At 47.8% G+C, this 25135-nt stretch overlaps 1 protein-coding gene and 1 pseudogene across 2 annotated transcripts in view; one reads left to right on the forward strand and one right to left on the reverse strand.

The window, feature by feature from the left end:
* SLC6A9 (solute carrier family 6 member 9) overlaps positions 1–25135 on the forward strand; it is a 183637-nt gene that overhangs the window by 83509 nt on the left and 74993 nt on the right. The window lies entirely within an intron of this gene.
* Positions 18136–18292, reverse strand: LOC130283562 (U2 spliceosomal RNA; annotated as a pseudogene).

The following is a 25135-nucleotide window of genomic DNA, read 5'->3' on the forward strand; positions in this document are numbered from 1 at the left end:
TTACACAGTGTGGATTTACATGGGGCTGCAGACTGCTTCATTACACAGTGTGGATTTACATGGGGCTGCAGACTGCTTCATTACACAGTGTAGATATACATGGGACTGCAGACTGCTTCATTTCACAGTGTAAATATACATGGGACTGCAGACTGCTTCATTACACAGTGTGGATTTACATGGGGCTGCAGACTGCTTCATTACACAGTGTAAATATACATGGGGCTGCAGACTGCTTCATTACACAGTGTAAATATACATGGGACTGCAAACTGCTTCATTACACAGTGTAGATATACATGGGACTGCAGACTGCTTCATTACACAGTGTGGATTTACATGGGACTGCAGACTGCTTCATTACACAGTGTAGATATACATGGGACTGCAGACTGCTTCATTACACAGTGTAAATATACATGGGACTGCAGACTGCTTCATTACACAGTGTGGATTTACATGGGGCTGCAGACTGCTTCATTACACAGTGTAGATATACATGGGACTGCAGACTGCTTCATTACACAGTGTAGATTTACATGGGACTGCAGACTGCTTCATTACACAGTGTAGATATACATGGGACTGCAGACTGCTTCATTACACAGTGTGGATTTACATGGGACTGCAGACTGCTTCATTACACAGTGTGGATTTACATGGGACTGCAGACTGCTTCATTACACAGTGTAGATATACATGGGACTGCAGACTGCTTCATTACACAGTGTAGATATACATGGGGCTGCAGACTGCTTCATTACACAGTGTGGATTTACATGGGACTGCAGACTGCTTCATTACACAGTGTAGATATACATGGGACTGCAGACTGCTTCATTACACAGTGTGGATATACATGGGACTGCAGACTGCTTCATTACACAGTGTGGATTTACATGGGACTGCAGACTGCTTCATTACACAGTGTAGATATACATGGGACTGCAGACTGCTTCATTACACAGTGTAGATATACATGGGACTGCAGACTGCTTCATTACACAGTGTGGATTTACATGGGGCTGCAGACTGCTTCATTACACAGTGTAGATATACATGGGACTGCAGACTGCTTCATTACACAGTGTGGATTTACATGGGGCTGCAGACTGCTTCATTACACAGTGTGGATTTACATGGGACTGCAGACTGCTTCATTACACAGTGTAGATATACATGGGACTGCAGACTGCTTCATTACACAGTGTAAATATACATGGGGCTGCAGACTGCTTCATTACACAGTGTGGATTTACATGGGACTGCAGACTGCTTCATTACACAGTGTGGATTTACATGGGGCTGCAGACTGCTTCATTACACAGTGTAGATATACATGGGACTGCAGACTGCTTCATTACACAGTGTAGATATACATGGGACTGCAGACTGCTTCATTACACAGTGTGGATTTACATGGGACTGCAGACTGCTTCATTACACAGTGTAGATATACATGGGACTGCAGACTGCTTCATTACACAGTGTAGATATACATGGGGCTGCAGACTGCTTCATTACACAGTGTGGATTTACATGGGACTGCAGACTGCTTCATTACACAGTGTAGATATACATGGGACTGCAGACTGCTTCATTACACAGTGTAGATATACATGGGACTGCAGACTGCTTCATTACACAGTGTGGATTTACATGGGACTGCAGACTGCTTCATTACACAGTGTAGATATACATGGGACTGCAGACTGCTTCATTACACAGTGTAGATATACATGGGACTGCAGACTGCTTCATTACACAGTGTGGATTTACATGGGGCTGCAGACTGCTTCATTACACAGTGTAGATATACATGGGACTGCAGACTGCTTCATTACACAGTGTGGATTTACATGGGGCTGCAGACTGCTTCATTACACAGTGTGGATTTACATGGGACTGCAGACTGCTTCATTACACAGTGTAAATATACATGGGGCTGCAGACTGTTTCATTACACAGTGTAGATATACATGGGACTGCAGACTGCTTCATTACACAGTGTAAATATACATGGGGCTGCAGACTGCTTCATTACACAGTGTAGATTTACATGGGACTGCAGACTGCTTCATTACACAGTGTGGATTTACATGGGGCTGCAGACTGCTTCATTACACAGTGTAAATATACATGGGACTGCAGACTGCTTCATTACACAGTGTAGATATACATGGGACTGCAGACTGCTTCATTACACAGTGTGGATTTACATGGGGCTGCAGACTGCTTCATTACACAGTGTAAATATACATGGGACTGCAGACTGCTTCATTACACAGTGTAGATATACATGGGACTGCAGACTGCTTCATTACACAGTGTGGATTTACATGGGGCTGCAGACTGCTTCATTACACAGTGTGGATTTACATGGGGCTGCAGACTGCTTCATTACACAGTGTGGATTTACATGGGACTGCAGACTGCTTCTTTTTTTTAAATAAAATTAATTAAAGGAGAACTCCAGCCAAGATTGACTTATCCCCTATCTTACTCTCCACGATCTCCAGAACGGACCCCATAGAGATGACTGGAGTGTGTGCCGCCATCTACTGCACGCGCTCCTCACTGAGAGAGTCGGGGTCCCCTTCCAGAGATGGCGGGGGTTCCCAGCAGTCGGACCCCCCGCCATCAGCTATTTATCCTGTGGATAAGGAATACATTCGCTTTGGTTGGTGTTCTTCTTTAAAGTTTTCAGAGGTAACAGAAGGACGATGTACAAAATGCGCGATAACGCCAAACTGTGCAGAACTGCGTAATTCAGAGCAACCTGAGGTCATATAAGAAGGGGGATGGGCGTACGCAGCGTATCCTGATGGGACGAAGAGTTATACCTGCAATATAACCCGCAAAGGACAAGCAGACGCCTATAATAATATAAGGAAAAGAAAATACAAGGGCATGGCTGCTGTATGCCTCCTAGGCACCTCTAGGGGCACAATGAGGGGCTTTAGAGCTGATTGTGAATGCAGGAGACCATTGGGCTCGGAGGTTTGGGGGACCCAATAGTCTTCATATAATCACAGACTAGACACCAAGGAGGATTGAAGTCTGACCCAGCGTTCAGCAGTGCCCCCATCCACCATGCCTGATGCCAGTCCAGAAGGGAAGCACGGTCATACAGCAGCAGTGCCCCCATCCACCAGGCTTGATGCCAGTCCAGAAGGGCAGCACGGTCATACAGCAGCAGAGCCCCCATCCACCAGGCTTGATGCCAGTCCAGGAGGGCAGCACGGTCATACAGCAGCAGTGCCCCCATCCACCAGGCTTGATGCCAGTCCAGGAGGGCAGCACAGTCATACAGCAGCAGAGCCCCCATCCACCAGGCTTGATGCCAGTCCAGGAGGGCAGCACGGTCATACAGCAGCAGTGCCTCCATTCACCAGGCTTGATGCCAGTCCAGGAGGGCAGCACGGTCATACAGCAGCAGTGCCCCCATCCACCAGGCTTGATGCCAGTCCAGGAAGGCAGCACGGTCATACAGCAGCAGTGCCCCCATCCACCAGGCTTGATGCCAGTCCAGGAAGGCAGCACGGTCATACAGCAGCAGTGCCCTCATCCACCAGGCTTGATGCCAGTCCAGGAAGGCAGCACGGTCATACAGCAGCAGTGCCCTCATCCACCCAGGACATACAGGAGTCGAGAAGGAGTCGCTGCAACATTCAAATTCTATATTATGGGAGGGGAATGGGTCTAATATGGAAATATTACAAAATCTCAGGCAATAACATCATCTTGGCAGCCGCGATCCGTTCTACCCACAAAGTCGGGAGATTAGTATAAGACAATATCGCAAGTCAGAGTGGAGGCCGAGGCCGAGGAAGTCAGGATAATTCTCTAATATAGGATCCAACTATCTGACCACTTAGATGGATGGAGGATTAAGGGCCCCAAATTCATCAAGGATAAGGGAGACTCCATCTTTGGACCATTTTGGGGACGAGAGGGATAAGATCATCGTCCGCAAAGAATCCAATGCCAGGATCCTCACCGCCTATTTCCAGTCAGAGGCTCCATATAAACGGGGGCCAGGGATAGCCCTGTGTGGTCCCGCTGGTGACCCCAAATTCCCTGGACAGTACCCCAGATGTAATCACACTAGTGAATGGACATGTATATAGGGCCATCACCGCTCTAGTAAAGGGGCCCCCAACACAATCCTAGTGAACCCCTATTCTACATACTCCCATGAACGTGGTCGAAAGCCTTCTCTGCACCGAACATAAGGAGCAGAAAGGACCTCCGTCCCAGAGATAATATCTATAAATCTACAGGTTTAAGCGTCCGTCCCTCTGATCGCTAAATCGCGGGGCCAGAATAGTGGTGTAGGGCCCAAGGTGAAGAGTAATGGTGCAGTCCGTTCACTCAGTGAGCTTTAACACCCAGTGAGTTTCAGCACCTCAGGGTCACCATTCCCCAAGGCACAAAAGTACCTCGGCTCTACACCCCCCCCAACCTCATGGCAAGACCCGGAGGAAACAGGTCACATCAGGACAGCCATTGAGCTGGTGGTGTGGCACCCGCCTCGAAACGCCTGCTCCACCACACAGCACCCATCCTACATCAATGGCAGAGACTAAACCACTGATAAGAACACATACTACACTTGATCTTAGCCAAAAGGCTTCGTGTGCATTGGGTCAGAATAGGGGTGTAGACTTCATGTGTATTGGGGAGTTATGGGTCAGTTATAGGGGTGTAGGCTTCATGTGTATTGGGGAGTTATGGGTCAGAATAGGGGTGTAGACTTCATGTGTATTGGGGAGTTATGGGTCAGTTATAGGGGTGTAGGCTTCATGTGTATTGGAGAGTTATGGGTCAGTTATAGGGGTGTAGACTTCATGTGTATTGGGGAGTTATGGGTCAGTTATAGGGGTGTAGACTTCATGTGTATTGGAGAGTTATGGGTCAGTTATAGAGGTGTAGACTTCATGTGTATTGGAGAGTTATGGGTCAGTTATAGGGGTGTAGACTTCATGTGTATTGGGGAGTTATTGGTCAGTTATAGGGGTGTAGGCTTCATGTGTATTGGGGAGTTATGGGTCAGAATAGGGGTGTAGACTTCATGTGTATTGGGGAGTTATGGGTCAGTTATAGGGGTGTAGGCTTCATGTGTATTGGAGAGTTATGGGTCAGTTATAGGGGTGTAGACTTCATGTGTATTGGGGAGTTATGGGTCAGTTATAGGGGTGTAGACTTCATGTGTATTGGAGAGTTATGGGTCAGTTATAGAGGTGTAGACTTCATGTGTATTGGGGAGTTATTGGTCAGTTATAGGGGTGTAGGCTCCATGTGTATTGGGGAGTTATGGGTCAGTTATAGGGGGGTAGACTTCATGTGTATTGTGGAGTTACGGGTCAGTCATAGGGGTGTAGACTTCATGTGTATTGGAGAGTTATGGGTCAAAATAGGGGTGTAGACTTCATGTGTATTGGAGAGTTATGGGTCAGTTATAGGGGTGTAGGCTTCATGTGTATTGTGGAGTTATGGGTCAATTATAGGGGTGTAGGCTCCATGTGTATTGGAGAGTTATGGGTCAGAATAGGGGTGTAGGCTTCATGTGTATTGGGGAGTTATGGGTCAGAATAGGGGTGTAGACTTCATGTGTATTGTGGAGTTATGGGTCAGTTATAGGGTGGTAGACTTCATGTGTATTGGGGAGTTATGGGTCAGTTATAGGGGTGTAGGCTTCATGTGTATTGGAGAGTTATGGGTCAGTTATAGGGGTGTAGGCTTCATGTGTATTGGAGAGTTATGGGTCAGTTATAGGGGTGTAGGCTTCATGTGTATTGTGGAGTTATGGGTCAATTATAGGGGTGTAGGCTTCATGTGTATTGGAGAGTTATGGGTCAGAATAGGGGTGTAGGCTTCATGTGTATTGGGGAGTTATGGGTCAGAATAGGGGTGTAGACTTCATGTGTATTGTGGAGTTATGGGTCAGTTATAGGGGCGTAGACTTCATGTGTATTGGAGAGTTATGGGTCAGTTATAGGGGTGTAGGCTTCATGTGTATTGTGGAGTTATGGGTCAATTATAGGGGTGTAGGCTTCATGTGTATTGGAGAGTTATGGGTCAGAATAGGGGTGTAGGCTTCATGTGTATTGGGGAGTTATGGGTCAGAATAGGGGTGTAGACTTCATGTGTATTGTGGAGTTATGGGTCAGTTATAGGGGTGTAGGCTTCATGTGTATTGGGGAGTTATGGGTCAGTTATAGGGGTGTAGGCTTCATGTGTATTGGGGAGTTATGGGTCAGTTATAGGGGTGTAGACTTCATGTGTATTGGAGAGTTATGGGTCAGTTATAGGGGTGTAGGCTTCATGTGTATTGTGGAGTTATGGGTCAGTTATAGGGTGGTAGACTTCATGTGTATTGGGGAGTTATGGGTCAATTATAGGGGTGTAGGCTTCATGTGTATTGGAGAGTTATGGATCAGTTATAGGGGTGTAGGCTTCATGTGTATTGTGGAGTTATGGGTCAGTTATAGGGGTGTAGGCTTCATGTGTATTGGGGAGTTATGGGTCAGTTATAGGGGTGTAGGCTTCATGTGTATTGGGGAGTTATGGGTCAGAATAGGGGTGTAGACTTCATGTGTATTGTGGAGTTATGGGTCAGTTATAGGGGTGTAGACTTCATGTGTATTGGAGAGTTATGGGTCAGTTATAGGGGTGTAGGCTTCATGTGTATTGTGGAGTTATGGGTCAATTATAGGGGTGTAGGCTTCATGTGTATTGGAGAGTTATGGGTCAGAATAGGGGTGTAGGCTTCATGTGTATTGGGGAGTTATGGGTCAGTTATAGGGGTGTAGACTTCATGTGTATTGGGGAGTTATGGGTCAGTTATAGGGGTGTAGACTTCATGTGTATTGGAGAGTTATGGGTCAGTTATAGGGGTGTAGGCTTCATGTGTATTGTGGAGTTATGGGTCAATTATAGGGGTGTAGGCTTCATGTGTATTGGAGAGTTATGGATCAGTTATAGGGGTGTAGACTTCATGTGTATTGGAGAGTTATGGGTCAGTTATAGGGGTGTAGGCTTCATGTGTATTGTGGAGTTATGGGTCAATTATAGGGGTGTAGGCTTCATGTGTATTGGGGAGTTATGGGTCAGTTATAGGGGTGTAGGCTTCATGTGTATTGGAGAGTTATGGGTCAGTTATAGGGGTGTAGGCTTCATGTGTATTGGAGAGTTATGGGTCAGAATAGGGGTGTAGGCTTCATGTGTATTGGGGAGTTATGGGTCAGAATAGGGGTGTAGGCTTCATGTGTATTGGAGAGTTATGGATCAGTTATAGGGGTGTAGACTTCATGTGTATTGGAGAGTTATGGGTCAGTTATAGGGGTGTAGGCTTCATGTGTATTGGGGAGTTATGGGTCAGTTATAGGGGTGTAGACTTCATGTGTATTGGGGAGTTATGGGTCAGTTATAGGGGTGTAGACTTCATGTGTATTGGGGAGTTATGGGTCAGTTATAGGGGTGTAGGCTTCATGTGTATTGGGGAGTTATGGGTCAGTTATAGGGTGTAGGCTTCATGTGTATTGTGGAGTTATGGGTCAGTTATAGGGGTGTAGGCTTCATGTGTATTGGAGAGTTATGGGTCAGAATAGGGGTGTAGACTTCATGTGTATTGGGGAGTTGTGGGTCAGTTATAGGGGTGTAGACTTCATGTGTATTGTGGAGTTATGGGTCAGTTATAGGGGGGTAGACTTCATGTGTATTGTGGAGTTATGGGTCAGTTATAGGGGTGTAGACTTCATGTGTATTGGAGAGTTATTGGTCAGTTATAGGGGTGTAGGCTTCATGTGTATTGTGGAGTTATGGGTCAGTTATAGGGGTGTAGACTTCATGTGTATTGGAGAGTTATTGGTCAGTTATAGGGGTGTAGACTTCATGTGTATTGGGGAGTTATGGGTCAGTTATAGGGGGGTAGACTTCATGTGTATTGGGGAGTTATGGGTCAGTTATAGGGGTGTAGGCTTCATGTGTATTGTGGAGTTATGGGTCAGTTATAGGGGTGTAGGCTTCATGTGTATTGGAGAGTTATGGGTCAGAATAGGGGTGTAGGCTTCATGTGTATTGGGGAGTTATGGGTCAGTTATAGGGGTGTAGACTTCATGTGTATTGGGGAGTTACGGGTCAGTTATAGGGGGGTAGACTTCATGTGTATTGGGGAGTTACGGGTCAGTGATAGGGGTGTAGGCTTCATGTGTATTGGAGAGTTATGGGTCAGTTATAGGGGTGTAGGCTTCATGTGTATTGGGGAGTTATGGGTCAGTTATAGGGGTGTAGACTTCATGTGTATTGGGGAGTTACGGGTCAGTGATAGGGGTGTAGGCTTCATGTGTATTGGGGAGTTATGGGTCAGTTATAGGGGTGTAGGCTTCATGTGTATTGGGGAGTTATGGGTCAGTTATAGGGGTGTAGGCTTCATGTGTATTGGGGAGTTATGGGTCAGTTATAGGGGTGTAGACTTCATGTGTATTGGGGAGTTATGGGTCAGTTATAGGGGTGTAGACTTCATGTGTATTGGGGAGTTATGGGTCAGTTATAGGGGCGTAGACTTCATGTGTATTGGGGAGTTATGGGTCAGTTATAGGGGTGTAGGCTTCATGTGTATTGGGGAGTTATGGATCAGTTATAGGGGTGTAGGCTTCATGTGTATTGGGGAGTTATGGGTCAGTTATAGGGGTGTAGGCTTCATGTGTATTGGGGAGTTATGGGTCAGTTATAGGGGTGTAGACTTCATGTGTATTGGAGAGTTATGGGTCAGTTATAGGGGTGTAGGCTTCATGTGTATTGGGGAGTTATGGGTCAGTTATAGGGGTGTAGACTTCATGTGTATTGGGGAGTTATGGGTCAGTTATAGGGGTGTAGACTTCATGTGTATTGGGGAGTTATGGGTCAGTTATAGGGGCGTAGACTTCATGTGTATTGGAGAGTTATGGGTCAGTTATAGGGGTGTAGGCTTCATGTGTATTGGGGAGTTATGGGTCAGTTATAGGGGGGTAGGCTTCATGTGTATTGGGGAGTTATGGGTCAGTTATAGGGGCGTAGACTTCATGTGTATTGGGGAGTTATGGGTCAGTTATAGGGGTGTAGACTTCATGTGTATTGGAGAGTTATGGGTCAGTTATAGGGGTGTAGGCTTCATGTGTATTGGGGAGTTATGGGTCAGTTATAGGGGTGTAGACTTCATGTGTATTGGGGAGTTATGGGTCAGTTATAGGGGTGTAGGCTTCATGTGTATTGGGGAGTTATGGGTCAGTTATAGGGGTGTAGGCTTCATGTGTATTGGGGAGTTGTGGGTCAGTTATAGGGGTGTAGGCTTCATGTGTATTGGGGAGTTGTGGGTCAGTTATAGGGGTGTAGGCTTCATGTGTATTGGGGAGTTATGGGTCAGTTATAGGGGTGTAGGCTTCATGTGTATTGGGGAGTTATGGGTCACTTATAGGGGTGTAGACTTCATGTGTATTGGGGAGTTATGGGTCAGTTATAGGGGTGTAGGCTTCATGTGTATTGGGGAGTTGTGGGTCAGTTATAGGGGTGTAGGCTTCATGTGTATTGGGGAGTTATGGGTCAGTTATAGGGGTGTAGGCTTCATGTGTATTGGGGAGTTGTGGGTCAGTTATAGGGGTGTAGACTTCATGTGTATTGGGGAGTTATGGGTCAGTTATAGGGGTGTAGGCTTCATGTGTATTGGGGAGTTGTGGGTCAGTTATAGGGGTGTAGGCTTCATGTGTATTGGGGAGTTATGGGTCAGTTATAGGGGTGTAGGCTTCATGTGTATTGGGGAGTTGTGGGTCAGTTATAGGGGTGTAGGCTTCATGTGTATTGGGGAGTTGTGGGTCAGTTATAGGGGTGTAGGCTTCATGTGTATTGGGGAGTTATGGGTCAGTTATAGGGGTGTAAGGCGGCACTCTGTGGTGTAAGGTCCTGTGATGTATAAAACATGTTACAGAAACAATAGCGCAGTGTGAACTCGATCCAACAGGATAGAATTAGGGAAAGATGGGGCAGTAAAGTGTCCGCCATACAGCTACCCAGCTTCTCCGAGTCCTGAACGGCTGGGTCCAGAAGCTGGAACACAATATCAGTATCTCTGTCCGTTAATGGGAACAGTCCGGATCGTGGTCACAGAGTTGTTGGCGCCATATGATGCGTCGCCCTGGATGAGGGATTGTAAATAGTATCATGGCGTCCCGTGCACCTGCAGATCTCCATATGAGCGCCGCTCTGGAGATCTCCTACGTCTATCATTAGATTTACAGACTTGTTTGTGATAAACACCAATCTTTTGCGCAGTCTCACCACTCACTATCCCCCCCCCCCCCCGCCGCCATACCTGGAAATTTAATTAGGTCTTCCCTAGATATTTTGATAAATTTGGCGCAGGGTCACATGACCTATGCACAGACAAATAACAGGAAAATAACTTTGTTTCCTCGTATAATGGTAAATTCGCCCCATTGTGCATCCGGGTCGTAACTCTTCTCCATTGTGTCCGGGGGCGATTCAGGTTCCTGCAGGAGCTGCGGCTTTGTTACTTTGTCATGTGCGCAGCAATGAATGGGCGCAGCGGAAGGACGCCATCCCCGGACTCACACAGGATGACAGGAGAAGATTCCCAAAACGTAAATCAGCCGCAGTGGGACAATCGGGGGGGTGCAGCCCACGTCGGCCATCTCTTCCATCCAGACAGCAGAGAGTGGAGGCTTTGTGGACGGAGACCTCGTATTAGCATCTGAAAAACAACCGCGCACCGCAAGAGCGTGAGACTCTGAGTGGTCATGTGATCGGGAGAAGCATTCCTGAAAATAGGATGTGCATATCTGGGGGCCGAGCACTGCGTCTCCCGGTGACGGACAACACAATGGCCCCCAATACACCTCACTAATATAGTGCACTTATAATTGTCGTGAGGAAGATGTGTCGGGTCGGCGCTCCCTGTGGTCCCCCATATCTGTGGTTACGTCATTGGATACGTTTTTGTGTTTTTCCCACAAATATCTACTATCATGTATCATTCAGACTTTCTTGAGTAAAACCTGTGGAGCATCACCGTGGCTCACTCACCCCCAACCACCCCGATTCGCCATATCCATAGATATAGTCCTGATCCGTATTCTAGTAACATTTGTAACATTTATAACATTCTCAGTTCCCTTCCTATATACAACATATTTCTCTCTCTCTCTCTCTCTCTCTCTCTCTCTCTCTCTCTCTCTCTCTCTCTCTCTCTCTCTCTTTCTCTCTCTCTCTCTCTCTCTCTCTCTCTCTCTCTCTCACCACATTTAAATGCACCCGTGCAAAAATGGAACAAAATATATTACTCTGACTAGAGATGAGCAAATTTTTCAAAAATTAAATTCAGCCGATTCAACAAATTTTCCTAAAAAATTCTTTCCAAATTTATTTGTGGCAAATCGCTATTAAAATGGCTATTTCTGTCCTACAGAAAACCTCAATAGGGGTGTAGAACACTTTGCCTTGTCCTAACACTCATAGGGAGTGTGCTATGTTAGTGAAATAATACTGTTATTCAGTATGACATGCAGATTACAGGCATTGTGCTATTACAATCATTGCTGCAGAGCGTCTGGATGTGGCAGCAGGGAGACCATATGGCGTCATAATTGAAGAGAATAAAGAGATTTATTTATGTAATTTTTATTTAATTTGATTAGAATTTTTTTAAATATTTTTTGAGTACCCATTATGGTGAGCAACGATGGCTGGCGGTCCGCCGTGAGGTGAGATACCACCTGTTCCAGCCCCTGCCTTTCAGAGCTGTGAGTTTAATGTCCCGATCCCCGGCATTTACTTTGACTAAATAGTGTGGTTACAAAAGACCAAAACTAACAAGGAGTCACAAGTCACATGGCGGCACAATGACAGAGCCTGGAGGTGGCATCAGTATGAGGAGAACATTTAGAGGCTGAATGACACAGCGTGGAGGTGTTGGCAGCATGAGGAGACCATATAGTGGCTGAATGACACAGCGTGGAGGTGGCGGCAGCATGAGGAGACTATATAGTGGCTGAATGACAAAGCCTGGAGGTGTTGGCAGCATGAGGACACCATATAGTGGCTGAATGACACAGCGTGGAGGTGGCGGCAGCATGAGGAGACTATATAGTGGCTGATTGACACAGCCTGGAGGTGTTGGCAGCATGAGGAGACCATATAGTGGCTGAATGACACAGCGTGGAGGTGGCGGCAGCATGAGGAGACTATATAGTGGCTGAATGACACAGCGTGGAGGTGTTGGCAGCATGAGGAGACTATATAGTGGCTGAATGACAAAGCCTGGAGGTGTTGGCAGCATGAGGACACCATATAGTGGCTGAATGACACAGCGTGGAGGTGTTGGCAGCATGAGGAGACCATATAGTGGCTGAATGACACAGCGTGGAGGTGGCGGCAGCATGAGGAGACTATATAGTGGCTGAATGACAAAGCGTGGAGGTGTTGGCAGCATGAGGAGAACATATAGTGGCTGAATGACACAGCCTGGAGGTGTTGGAAGCATGAGGAGACCATATAGTGGATGAATGACACAGCCTGGAGGTGTTGGAAGCATGAGGAGACCATATAGTGGCTGAATGACACAGCCTGGAGGTGGCAGCAGCATGTGGAGACCATATAGTGGCTGAATGACACAGCATGGAGCATCAGGAGTCCTGAAAGTGACCCAATGACAGAGTGGTGCGGTGGGTGGCAATACCATTACCCGGTGATGAAGGTGGGTGAAAAAAAAGGAGAACTAGGCATCATATGTGTAGCATCAGGCGGGTGGCAGGATCAGAATAGTAGCTGAGACAGGTAGGCAGAAGAAAACGGTCTCTTTTGTGTTAGTGTGCACAAGTAAGTATTGAGGATATGCATTATGTAAAACTTAACTTTTAATAATATTCTTAGGATAAAATATATGACCTACACCACCAAGTATTGATGTGATGTAAAGATCTCTAAAAGGTGGAAGGGAACAACGTATGGTCCATTGTAACGGTTGGGGGTAAAAACTTCCCCTATAAGGACCTACTCTCACATTATTAATTCCCTTCTTGGCAAGTGTTACTCACCCTAAAAAGATCGGCCCCTCACAGGAACCTCTCCCTATTTACCCCTACAAACACTGCCATTTCCCAGCGTTTTTATGTGGAAATAGCGATTGGTTCCTGTGTGGGGCCGCCCTTTTTAAGACGAGTAACACTTTCCTTGAAAAGGTGGAAGGGAACAACGTAGGGCCCATTGTAGCAGGTGGGAGTAAACACTACCCCTGTAAGGCTAGGTTTCCACACAGTTTTTTTTCTGGCATTTTTTTTTAGAAAACTGCCACTGCAGTTTTTGAGCCAAAGTCAGAAGTGGATCCATGAGGAAGGAGAAGTATAAATCCTTTCTTTATATTTCCTATTCCTTTTAACCCCTTGGGGACGGAGCCCATTATGACCCTAAGGACGGGAGCATTTTTTGCAAATCTGACCACTGTCACTTTAAGCATTAATAACTCTGATGCTTTTACTTATAAATTTGATTCCGAGATTGTTTTTTCGTGACATATTCTACTTTATGTTAGTGGTAAATTTTCGGCGATACTTGCATCCTTTCTTGGTGAAAAATTTGAAAATTTCATGAAAAATTTGAAAATTTAGCATTTTTCTAACTTTGAAGCTCTCTGCTTATAAGGAATATGGATATTCCAAATAAATTATATATTGATTCACATATACAATATGTCTACTTTATGTTTGCATCATAAAATTGATGAGTTTTTACTTTTGGAAGACACCAGAGGCTTCAAGGTTCAGCAAAAATTTTCCAATTTTTTGCAAAATTTTCAAAATCGGAATTTTTCAGGGACCAGTTCCGGTTTGATGTGGATTTGAAGGGTCTTCTGGTTAGAAATACCCGATAAATGACCCCATTATAAAAACTGCACCCCTCAAAGTATTCAAAATGACATTCAGTAAGTGTGTTAACCCTTTAGGTGTTTCACAGAAATAGCAGCAAAGTGAAGGAGAAAATTCAAAATCTTAATTTTTTACACTGGCATGTTCTTGTAGACCCAGTTTTTGAATTTTTACAAGGGGTAAAAGGAAAAAAATCCTCTCAAAATTTGTAACCCAATTTCTCTCGAGTAAGAAAATACCTCATATGTGTATGTCAAGTGTTCGGCGGGTGCACTAGAGGGCTCAGAAGGGAAGGAGCAACAATGGGATTTAGGAGAGTGAGTTTTTCTGAAATGGTTTTTGGGGGGCATGTCACATTTAGGAAGCCCCTATGGTGCCAGAACAGCAAAAAAAAACACATCGCACACTATTATGGAAACGACACCCCTCAAGGAACGTAACAAGGGGTACGGTGAGCCTTAACACCCCACAGGTGTTTGACAACTTTTTGTTAAAGTCGGATGTGTAAATGAAAAAAAAAAATTTTTCCACTAAAATGCTGGTTTTTCCCCAAATTTTACTTTTTACAAAGGGTAGTAGGAGAAAATGCCCCCCAAAATTTGTAACCCCATTTCTTCTGAGTATGGAAATACCCCATGTTTGGACGTCAAGTGCACTGCGAGCGAACAACAATGCTCAGAAGAGAAGGAGCGCCATTGAGCTTTTAGAGAGATAATTTGTTTGGAATGGAAGTCGGGGGCCATGTGCATTTACAAAGCCCCCCGTGGTGCCAGAACAGTGGACCCCCCCACATGTGACCCCATTTTGGAAACTACACCCCTCACGGAATGTAATAAGGGGTACAGTGAGTATTTACACCCCACTGGTGTTTGACAGATCTTTGGAACAGTGGGCTGTGCAAACAAAAAAATTTTATTTTTCATTTTCACAGATCACTGTTCCAAAAATCTGTCAGACACCTGTGGGGCGTAAATGCTCACTGTACCCCTTATTACATTCCGTGAGGGGTGTAGTTTCCAAAATGGGGTCACATGTGGGTATTTATTTTTTTGCATTTATGTCAGAACCGCTGTAAAATCAGCCACCCCTGTGCAAATCACCAATTTCGGCCTCAAATGTACATAGTGCGCTCTCACTCCTGAGCCATGTTGTGCGCCCGCAGAGCATTTTACGCCCACATATGGGGTATTTCCGTACTCGGGAGAAATTGCGTTACAAATTTTGGGGGTCTTTTTTTCCTTTTCCCTCTTGTGAAAATAAAAAGTAAAGGGCAACACCAGCATGTTAGTGTAAAAAAAAAATTTTTTTCCACTAACATGCTGGTGTAGACCCCAACTTTTCCTTTTCATAAGGGGTAAAAGGAGAAAAAGCCCCCCAAAATTTGTAGTGCAATTTCTCCCGAGTACGGAAATACCCCATATGTGGCCCTAAACTGTTTCCTTGAAATACGACAGGGCTCCGAAGTGAGAGCGCCATGCGCATTTGAGGACTAAATTAGGGATTGCATAGGGGTGGACATAGGGGTATTCTACGCCAGTGATTCCCAAACAGGGTGCCTCCAGCTGTTGCTAAACTCCCAGCATGCCTGGAAAATCAGTGGCTGTCCGGAGATGCTGGGAGTTGTAGTTTTGCAACAGCTGGAGGCTCCGTTTTGGAAACACCGCTGTACAATACGTTTTTCATTTTTATTGGGGGGGGGGACAGTGTAAGGGGGTGTAAATGTAGTGTTTTACTCTTTATTAGGTGTTAGTATAGTGTAGTGTTTTTAGGGTACATTCGCACTGGCGTGTTACGGTGAGTTTCCCGCTAGGAATTTGCGCTGCGGCGAAAAATTTGCCGCAGCTCATACTTGAAGCAGGAAACTTGCTGTAAACCCGCGCGTGTGAATGTACCCTGTACGTTCACATGGGGGGGCAAACCTCCAGCTGTTTCAAAACTACAACTCCCAGCATGCACGGTCTGTCAGTACATGCTGGGAGTTGTAGTTTTGCAACAGCTGGAGGCACACTGGTTGGAAAACCTTCAGTTAGGTTCTGTTACCTAACTCAGTATTTTCCAACCAATGAGCCTCCAGCTGTTACAAAACTACAACTCCCAGCATGCACGGTCTGTCAATACACACTGGTTGGAAAACCTTCAGTTAGGTTCTGTTACCTAACTCAGTATTTTCCAACCAGTGTGCCTCCAGTTGTTGCAAAACTACAATTCCCAGCATGTCTGATCACAGAAGGGCATGCTGGGAGATGTAGTTATGCAACAGCTGGAGGTACGCAACTACAACTCCCAGCATGCCCAGACAGCTGTTTGCTGTGTGGGCATGCTGGAATTTGTAGTTTTGCAACATCTGGAGTGCTACAATTTAGAGACCACTGAACAGTGATCTCCAAACTGTGGACCTCCAGATGTTGCAAAACTACAACTCCCAGCATGCCCAGACAGCAAACAGCTGTGTGGGCATACTAGGAGTAGTAGTTTTGCAAGATCTAGAGGGCAGTATAGAGATCACTGTGCAGTGATCTCTAAACTGCAGACCTCCAGCTGTTGCAAAACTACAAATTCCAGCATGCCCACACAGCAAACAGCTGTCTGGGCATGCTGGGAGTTGTAGTTTTGCAACATCTGGAGGGCTACAGTCTAGAGACCACTATAGTGGTCTCAGACTGTAGCCCTCTAGATGTTGCTAGGCAACTACTCACCGGCTTCCGTCGCATCCGGGAGCCGTCCACTTCTGCCGCACGCCACCGCAGATCTCCGTCGCCGACCGCCGATCCCCGTCGCTCCGCTGCCTTCGGAGGGGTAAGTGGACTCCGGCGCCGCTCCTCTTTGTTTTCCCCGTTCTGCCCCGCCTATTGTGGGAGGGCAGGACGGGGAAAACGAAAGTAAACCCCTCCGCCCCAGATCTGCTATTGGTGGTCGAGTCTAGACCACCAATAGCAGAGATAGGAGGGGTGGCAACTCTGCCACCTCACTCCTATCGCTTTAGGGGGATCGTGGGTGTCTTAGACACCCGCGATCCCCCTTCTATTCCGGGTCACCATAGACCCGTAATGACCCGGAATCGGCGCAAATCGCAAGTGTGAATTCACTTGCGATTTGCGACGATCGCCGACATGGGGGGGGTCTAATGACCCCCCTGGGCATTTGCACGGGGTGCCTGCTGATAGATATCAGCAGTCACCCTGGCCCGGTCCCCGCCTGGCGCGCGGCGGGGGCCGAAATTCCCACGGGCGTATGGATACGCCCTTCGTCCTTAAGTACCAGGACGCAAGGGCGTATGCATACGCCCTTCGTCCCCAACAGTGTCTGCTTCCCTGGCAACACCGCCTCCCACGTCACTCTCTCATCACTACTTGCCCGCCTAGCGAAGGAAGCGGCGCATGTCTCCTCCCCTTCTTGACTGTCCAGTAGCTGCTGACTGTCCTGTATTACATCGTCCTCAGTGAATAGTGGAGCTGAACCCACAGCATCAGATACTTCTCTAGGAGAGGGAACAGCATAGGACAAAGGCAATGGGAGGACCGGGACTGCTCCTGGGCCATGCCAACTGAGGGATGTGTCTGATGTCACTTCTTTTTTTATCTAAGAGCCGTGGAACGTGCTCTCGAATCACCCAAAGTGCAAGAAAAAGTGCAAATGTGTTACACTAAAAAAACATGCACAAAGGATGCGGTCTATCGCAAGCCCTTCTCCGATAGGAGAGAGGCCCCCAAACAATCCTTAACCATCACCTCCGGACCAATAGGTACCTGCAAGGTTCTAGGTTCGATGTCCATTTTCGCCGAAGCTACTAGGGGACCACAAATGCTCCCGGCATCCTTGCAGTTAGCAGGAGTACCCAGGGTTTTTGCAGGGATGTGAGGAACCTGATGACCACACACAACTCCCCTAGACCACCAGGAGGGACACCCAGAAGGGCTACCACATCCTAACAATCCTGTGAACACACAACACGTAAAAAGTGACAAAAAAGAAATAAATAAGTGAATGTGTGCCGGTATACTGCCCGGACATCTGACCGGATCTACAAAAATTTCCCTGACCCTAGCAAGGCCGGGAATCAAGAGGTGAGTGCCACAAGGTGAAGAGTTCATGGTGCCCGTGCTTCCACTCAGTGAGTCTATCCTCCCAGTGAATTTCAGCACCTCTGGGTCACCACTCCCCGAGGCACTAAAGCACCTCGGCTCTAGACCCTCTCAGCCTCATGGCGAGACCCGGAGGGAACAGGTCACGTTGGGGCAGCCGTCTAGCTTATTCCTCAGAACCAGCCCCGGAACACCTGCCCCCTACCAGCTCCACACTGGCGTCGCCTGCCACCGGCATGAAACTGATAAGAACAGATACTACACTGGATCTTAGCCAAAAGGCTGAGAAGCATCAGATGTCACTTGTGATGAAGTGGATGACCGTGTTAACCAATCGATGACAGCAGATAGGTTGCTGGTCGAGACACGACCGCTAGCTACCGGGAGCTCAGGCCTCTCGCTGCGACTCCTGCTGACACTCACCCCGAGTCTGCTGCAACCTCTGCCGGATGATTTTAGGCCTCTGCCACTCCTCTGTGCACATCCTGGCATTCTCTGCCTGATATACTTAGTGCGTATATGAGGGGAGTACAATACGCTTCACTACGCTTAATACAGTATTTTTCTACAACACCAGCAGGTGTGTACTTTTGCCTGGCCTTTCACAGTATCTAGGCCCTTGAGACATTAACAGGAACAAAATAGTACACCACTTAGATGTAGGTATGTGGTTTTTGAGGGGGGGGGGGGGACAATGCGCTACAGTATGCTTAAAAAAGTACTTGTGCACAACACCAGCAGTACACACCAGTGCTGCAGCACACAGTCACTGTATACTACACCCAAAATTGCCCTTTCTCTCTCAATCTCACTCCCTTCCCTATCAGTGCTTCTAGGCAGGATTTGTGCTTGAGCTGAATCGCTGCTGTTCTGTTAAACACACTGTGCAATACACTGCTCTCTGTCATGTGACTGGGAGGTGAATTTCTGCAGTAAGAATGCTTTTCTGTGCAACACACACTGCGCTCTATCTCTGTCCCTCCTATCTCTCTGCAGTGAAAGGCTGAAGTGACTGGCCACAATATGGCTGCCAATTACATAGGGCTGTGACATCACAGGGGGGACTGGCTGCTGATAGGCTGCATGCTGCATGTGATTCAGGGTCACCCCGCCTTCCCAGGAGATTCCTTGCCTCATGTCCTCACATGTGGATCCGCCATTTTAGATGCCCTGGAGCCTGGACCACACTAAATGGAGTTTAATGAAGCAATTTGCGCAATCGAATTGCGGTGATATTCGCATTCATTGCTAATCGAATTTTTTCTGAAATTCGTAACAAATTCGGATTCGTCAGATTCGATTCGCTGATCCCTAACTCTGACAATAAAGTTCCGGTCCACAGTCCTGGTACACTTTAGAGTTCTCAGTAAAGGATCACGGTTAAAAGCTGGGCACGTACACTTACGCAATTGGTTACAGAAGTTCTTGGTGAGTCCACCAGGCACTTTTTCTTGAACGTTGCATAACTTGAAACAACAATAATGCTTCCGCATAGAATACAGTTAGTCTTTTCGACTTAAAGGGTACCTTTCATCAAAAAAAAACTTTTGATATATTATAGATTAATGTATGCAGAATAACTTTCCAATTGCATGTTATAAAAAAAATCTGCTTCTTTCTATTTAATTTCCCACTTTGAAAAAATGACCACTAGGGGTCCCCCTACTAGTCCTGACCGCAAGCTCTTTTTATAGATTTCAGACTCATGCTGGAGTCCTAAATCTCAGACTACAGCCGGGACACAGACAAGCTCAGCTGGCAGCTCTGAATCTGAATTCTCCTCTCTGTTTACAACTGCATGTGCAGAGAGAAGAAAGATCAGAGCTCAGATAGTAAAATGAATGCACAATGGACATGGACATGCAGTAAGGCAGAGTCAGGAGTACGTCCTAATGTGCAATGAGCACAGTGCTGGCTCCTGCCTATTTGATTGAAAGGCAGGGAGCAGTGTTGAGCTTGTCTTTGTCCCGGCTGCAGTCTGAGATTTAGGACTCCAGCATGAGTCTGAAATCTAGAAAAAGAGCTTGCGGCCAGGACTGGTAGGGAGACCTCTAGTGGTCATTTTTTCAAAGTGGGAAATTAAATAGGAAGAAGCATATTTTTTATAACATGCAATTGGAAAGTTATTCTGCATACATTCAAGATTCAAGCTCTTCAGCCTGGGAAATTTCTTTTCCAACCTCACATGTCAACTTGCTTTCTAGGTTGTGACATGTACCTAGGACCATGAGATTGTGCCCCCTCTACAGGGCTGACATGGGTATGCAACAACTGTATTCAGTGATGGTCGGGCTCACGGAGACCACCACTTGTACAGCAGCAGCTTGCGCCACTGGGGGATCAGGTGTAGGTGCCTGTTGGGTTGGCCAAACCTCCTCCTCAGCAGAAGTAGGCCGAGGCCCTTTGGTTGGTGCCCACTGGGTAGGCCAAACCTCCGCAACAGCAGGAGTAGGCCTGGGCACATCTGCAGACGACCCTTTACGCAGATATTTGGGATCCATGACAGGTGACTCAGGATGCCATTCTTCTTGGACGACTTGTCCCTTATCGCTTGGTGGCAGGAGACCAAATGGATAGGACTCCCAATCTTCAGAGGGGAAATAGGCGAAAGGTATTTGCATAGGATTCTTGGGCCTGGTGATGACTACTCCACAATCTTCCCGCTCTCCAGGGAGTATAGAGGTGGAGGGAGGTAGTCTCTCTTCACAGCTCTCCTGTTGACCAAAATAGTGCCACCGTGGTGGCAGTCCATCAATGTGCCATACCCCCTGACTCTGTCAAATTTGATAACCGTGGCTCTCCATCGCTCCAGGGATGACTCTCCCTCTCGGGGATGCTCCAGCCTTCTGATATATACGGCCTCAAGACTCTCAGTGTTCTGTTGTTGTGCTTGGCTCACTTCATATGGTATTTGTTTAGGGCCATACTCCTTCCTTGTGGGGGGATGTGCTGGGGGCTGCTGGACCCGGGGCGCAGGCTCTGGACTGGAGGTAGATGGGTACTCACTTCACACTCCTCTGTGTGGATCTCCGCCCAGGATCCCTAGGTCTGGTGGTGGGGAGACAACCTCACCGGTGCTGGTCCTCGCGACGATGTGAGTGTTCCACCCGCAGGAGTTGCAGGCCAGTCCCCATCATCCTCAGGCAACGGAACTTTAAGATGGCATCTTCGGCCCCGATTGAGATCCTCTGCAGACGATCCACCAACTCCTGGAACATCTGCGCCATGGCAACTTTACGGGCCTCCGGCGCCATCTTGGGACCCACTGATCTTGTGCTCTGCTGTGCCTCCGCCATCTTGCTTATACCAGGAACTTCCGCAAGACTGGAGAGACCGGCTCTGCTTCGCTTCTTATACTGGTCTCCAACAAAATGGCCGCTGATCAGAACTTCATCATCAGCAGGGCCTGGGACCGGAAGTGACTCAGCGGTGCATCCTCTTCTTTCTCCCCCTCCCCCCCAGCAACAAGGGGCAGACCTTTCAGGTTCCACTTAGGATTGGAAACCGCAACTTGGCTTCCACGCCCAGGGGCGGGACGCTGGCTTTGGTGGGATTCCTTTGCGCGCTTTTTTTTTCCCAACAGATTAACCCTTTCAGGTATGGCGTCAGACATCTTGGCACATAAGATCGCTTCAGTACCAATTTTACACATAGTATCCACGACTTTACCACTGTTCCCAATGGCAGGCAATAAACTTTCCTTCACCTCCCCCTCTATTTCACAAGCGCCTCAGGTCAAACACTTTTCACTGACAAAATCCCGTACACTTTCTGGCGCAATTTTTGTCACACGCTCGTGCATTTTCCTCTGTAATACTGGACACAGTTCAGACTGGGGGGTTACTTTGGACATAAGGCGCACACCTGTATCCTGTTTATAGGACGCCAAAAGGTGTGATGAGGGCAGATGGAATTACCCTAGGGGCAAATGGCATTAACCCCCTTTGTGACGCCAGGGCGTGGTTTATCCTCTACACCACCTGAAGGTATACCGCTGGATCCTGGGCTAGACACGGGGGGCAAATAATGACTCAGAGACCAAGTTACGGAACAACTGAAGCTTTACTGAGTCAGGCAGGTGCAACAGTCTATACAGCTTGGCTAGGCCCATGGAGGTGACCAGTGACTTCAGAGACCACAGGGCTTGCTGGGACTTGACTATGACTGACTTAACCCCTTCTGTAGCTTACCAGGCTCTGACTTGACTTGTGGGGCAATGGACTTGAGAATCCGTGGCTGCTTGACTGAGCTTGACAGGACAGCAAGGGTACAACTCCTGTACTGGGCCACCACACTATTCTGCTGGTGAGGTCACTGTGTACATACATTACATTACTGATCCTGTACTGATCCTGAGTTATATCCTGTATTATACCCCAGAGCTGTACTCACTATTCTGCTGGTGAGGTCACTGTGTACATACATTACATTACTGATCCTGTACTGATCCTGAGTTATATCCTGTATTATACTCCAGAGCTGTACTCACTATTCTGCTGGTGAGGTCACTGTGTACATACATTACATTACTTATCCCGTACTGATCCTGAGTTATATCCTGTATTATACTCCAGAGCTGTACTCACTATTCTGCTGGTGAGGTCACTGTGTACATACATTACATTACTTCTCCTGTACTGATCCTGAGTTATATCCTGTATTATACTCCAGAGCTGTACTCACTATTCTGCTGGTGAGGTCACTGTGTATATACATTACATTACTTATCCTGTACTGATCCTGAGTTATATCCTGTATTATACCCCAGAGCTGTACTCACTATTCTGCTGGTGAGATCACTGTGTACATACATTACATTACTTATCCTGTACTGATCCTGAGTTATATCCTGTATTATACCCCAGAGCTGTACTCACTGTTACGCCGAGCGCTCCGGGTCCCCGCTCCTCCCCGGAGCGCTCGCTACACTTCCCTCACTGCAGCGCCCCGGTCGGTTCCACGGACCCGGGGCGCTGCGTTACTACCTCCGGCCGGGATGCGATTCGCGATGCGGGTAGCGCCCGCTCGCGATGCGCACCCCGGCTCCCGTACCTTACTCGCTCCCCGTCAGTTCTGTCCCGGCGCGCGCGGCCCCGCTCCCTAGGGCGCGCGCGCGCCGGGTCTTTGCGATTTAAAGGGCCACTGCACCGCTGATTGGTGCAGTGGTTCCAATTAGTGTTTACACCTGTGCACTTCCCTATATCACCTCACTTCCCCTTCACTCCCTCGCCGGATCTTGTTGCCCTAGTGCCAGTGAAAGCGTTCCTTGTGTGTTCCTTGCCTGTGATTCCAGACCTTCTGCCGTTGCCCCTGACTACGATCCTTGCTGCCTGCCCCGACCTTCTGCTACGTCCGACCTTGCTTCTGTCTACTCCCTTGTACCGCGCCTATCTTCAGCAGCCAGAGAGGTTGAGCCGTTGCTAGGGGATACGACCTGGTCACTACCGCCGCAGCAAGACCATCCCGCTTTGCGGCGGGCTCTGGTGAAAACCAGTAGTGACTTAGAACCGATCCTCTAGCACGGTCCACGCCAATCCCTCTCTGGCACAGAGGATCCACTACCTGCCAGCCGGCATCGTGACAGTAGATCCGGCCATGGATCCCGCTGAAGTTCCTCTGCCAGTTGTCGCTGACCTCACCACGGTGGTCGCCCAGCAGTCACAACAGATTGCGCAACAAGGCCAACAGCTGTCTCAACTGACTGTTATGGTACAACAGTTACTACCACAGCTCCAGCAATCATCTCCTCCGCCAGCTCCTGTACCTCCTCCGCAGCGAGTGGCCGCTTCTGGAATACGACTATCCTTGCCGGATAAATTTGATGGGGACTCTAAGTTTTGCCGTGGCTTTCTTTCCCAATGTTCATTACACTTGGAGATGATGTCGGACCAGTTCCCCACTGAAAGGTCTAAGGTGGCTTTCGTAGTCAGCCTGCTGTCTGGAAAAGCCCTGGCTTGGGCCACACCGCTCTGGGACCGCAATGACCCCGTCACTGCCTCTGTACACTCCTTCTTCTCGGAAATTCGAAGTGTCTTTGAGGAACCTGCCCGAGCCTCTTCTGCTGAGACTGCCCTGTTGAACCTGGTCCAGGGTAATTCTTCCGTTGGCGAGTATGCCGTACAGTTCCGTACCCTTGCTTCAGAATTATCCTGGAATAATGAGGCACTCTGCGCGACCTTTAAAAAAGGCCTATCCAGCAACATTAAAGATGTTCTGGCCGCACGAGAAATCCCTGCTAACCTACATGAACTCATCCATCTTGCCACTCGCATTGACATGCGTTTTTCCGAACGGCGTCAGGAGCTCCGCCAGGATATGGACTCTGTTCGCACGAGGCGTTTCTTCTCCCCGGCTCCTCTCTCCTCTGGTCCCCTGCAATCTGTTCCTGTGCCTCCCGCCGTGGAGGCTATGCAGGTCGACCGGTCTCGCCTGACACCCCAAGAGAGGACACGACGCCGCATGGAGAATCTCTGCCTGTACTGTGCTAGTACCGAACACTTCCTGAAGGATTGTCCTATCCGTCCTCCCCGCCTGGAAAGACGTCCGCTGACTCCGCACAAAGGTGAGACAGTCCTTGATGTCTACTCTGCTTCTCCACGTCTTACTGTGCCTGTGCGGATGTCTGCCTCTGCCTTCTCCTTCTCTGCTGTGGCCTTCTTGGACTCTGGATCTGCAGGAAATTTCATCTTAGCCTCCCTCGTCAACAGGTTCAACATCCCGGTGACCAGTCTCGCCAGACCCCTCTACATCAATTGTGTAAACAATGAAAGATTGGACTGTACTATACGTTTCCGCACGGAGCCCCTTCTAATGTGCATCGGATCTCATCACGAGAGGATTGAACTGTTGGTTCTCCCCAATTGCACTTCTGAAATCCTTCTTGGACTTCCCTGGCTTCAACTCCATTCCCCAATCCTGGATTGGTCCACTGGGGAGATCAAGAGTTGGGGGCCCTCTTGTTCCAAGGACTGCTTAAAACCGGTTCCCAGTAAACCTTGCCGTGTCCCTGTGCTTCCTCATGTAACCGGTCTCCCTAAGGCCTATATGGACTTTGCGGACGTTTTTTGCAAAAAACAAGCTGAGACTCTACCTCCTCACAGGCCTTATGATTGTCCCATTGACCTCCTCCCGGGCACT

This window comes from Hyla sarda, chromosome 7 (assembly GCF_029499605.1).
Source record: "Hyla sarda isolate aHylSar1 chromosome 7, aHylSar1.hap1, whole genome shotgun sequence".
NCBI lineage: Eukaryota > Metazoa > Chordata > Amphibia > Anura > Hylidae > Hyla > Hyla sarda.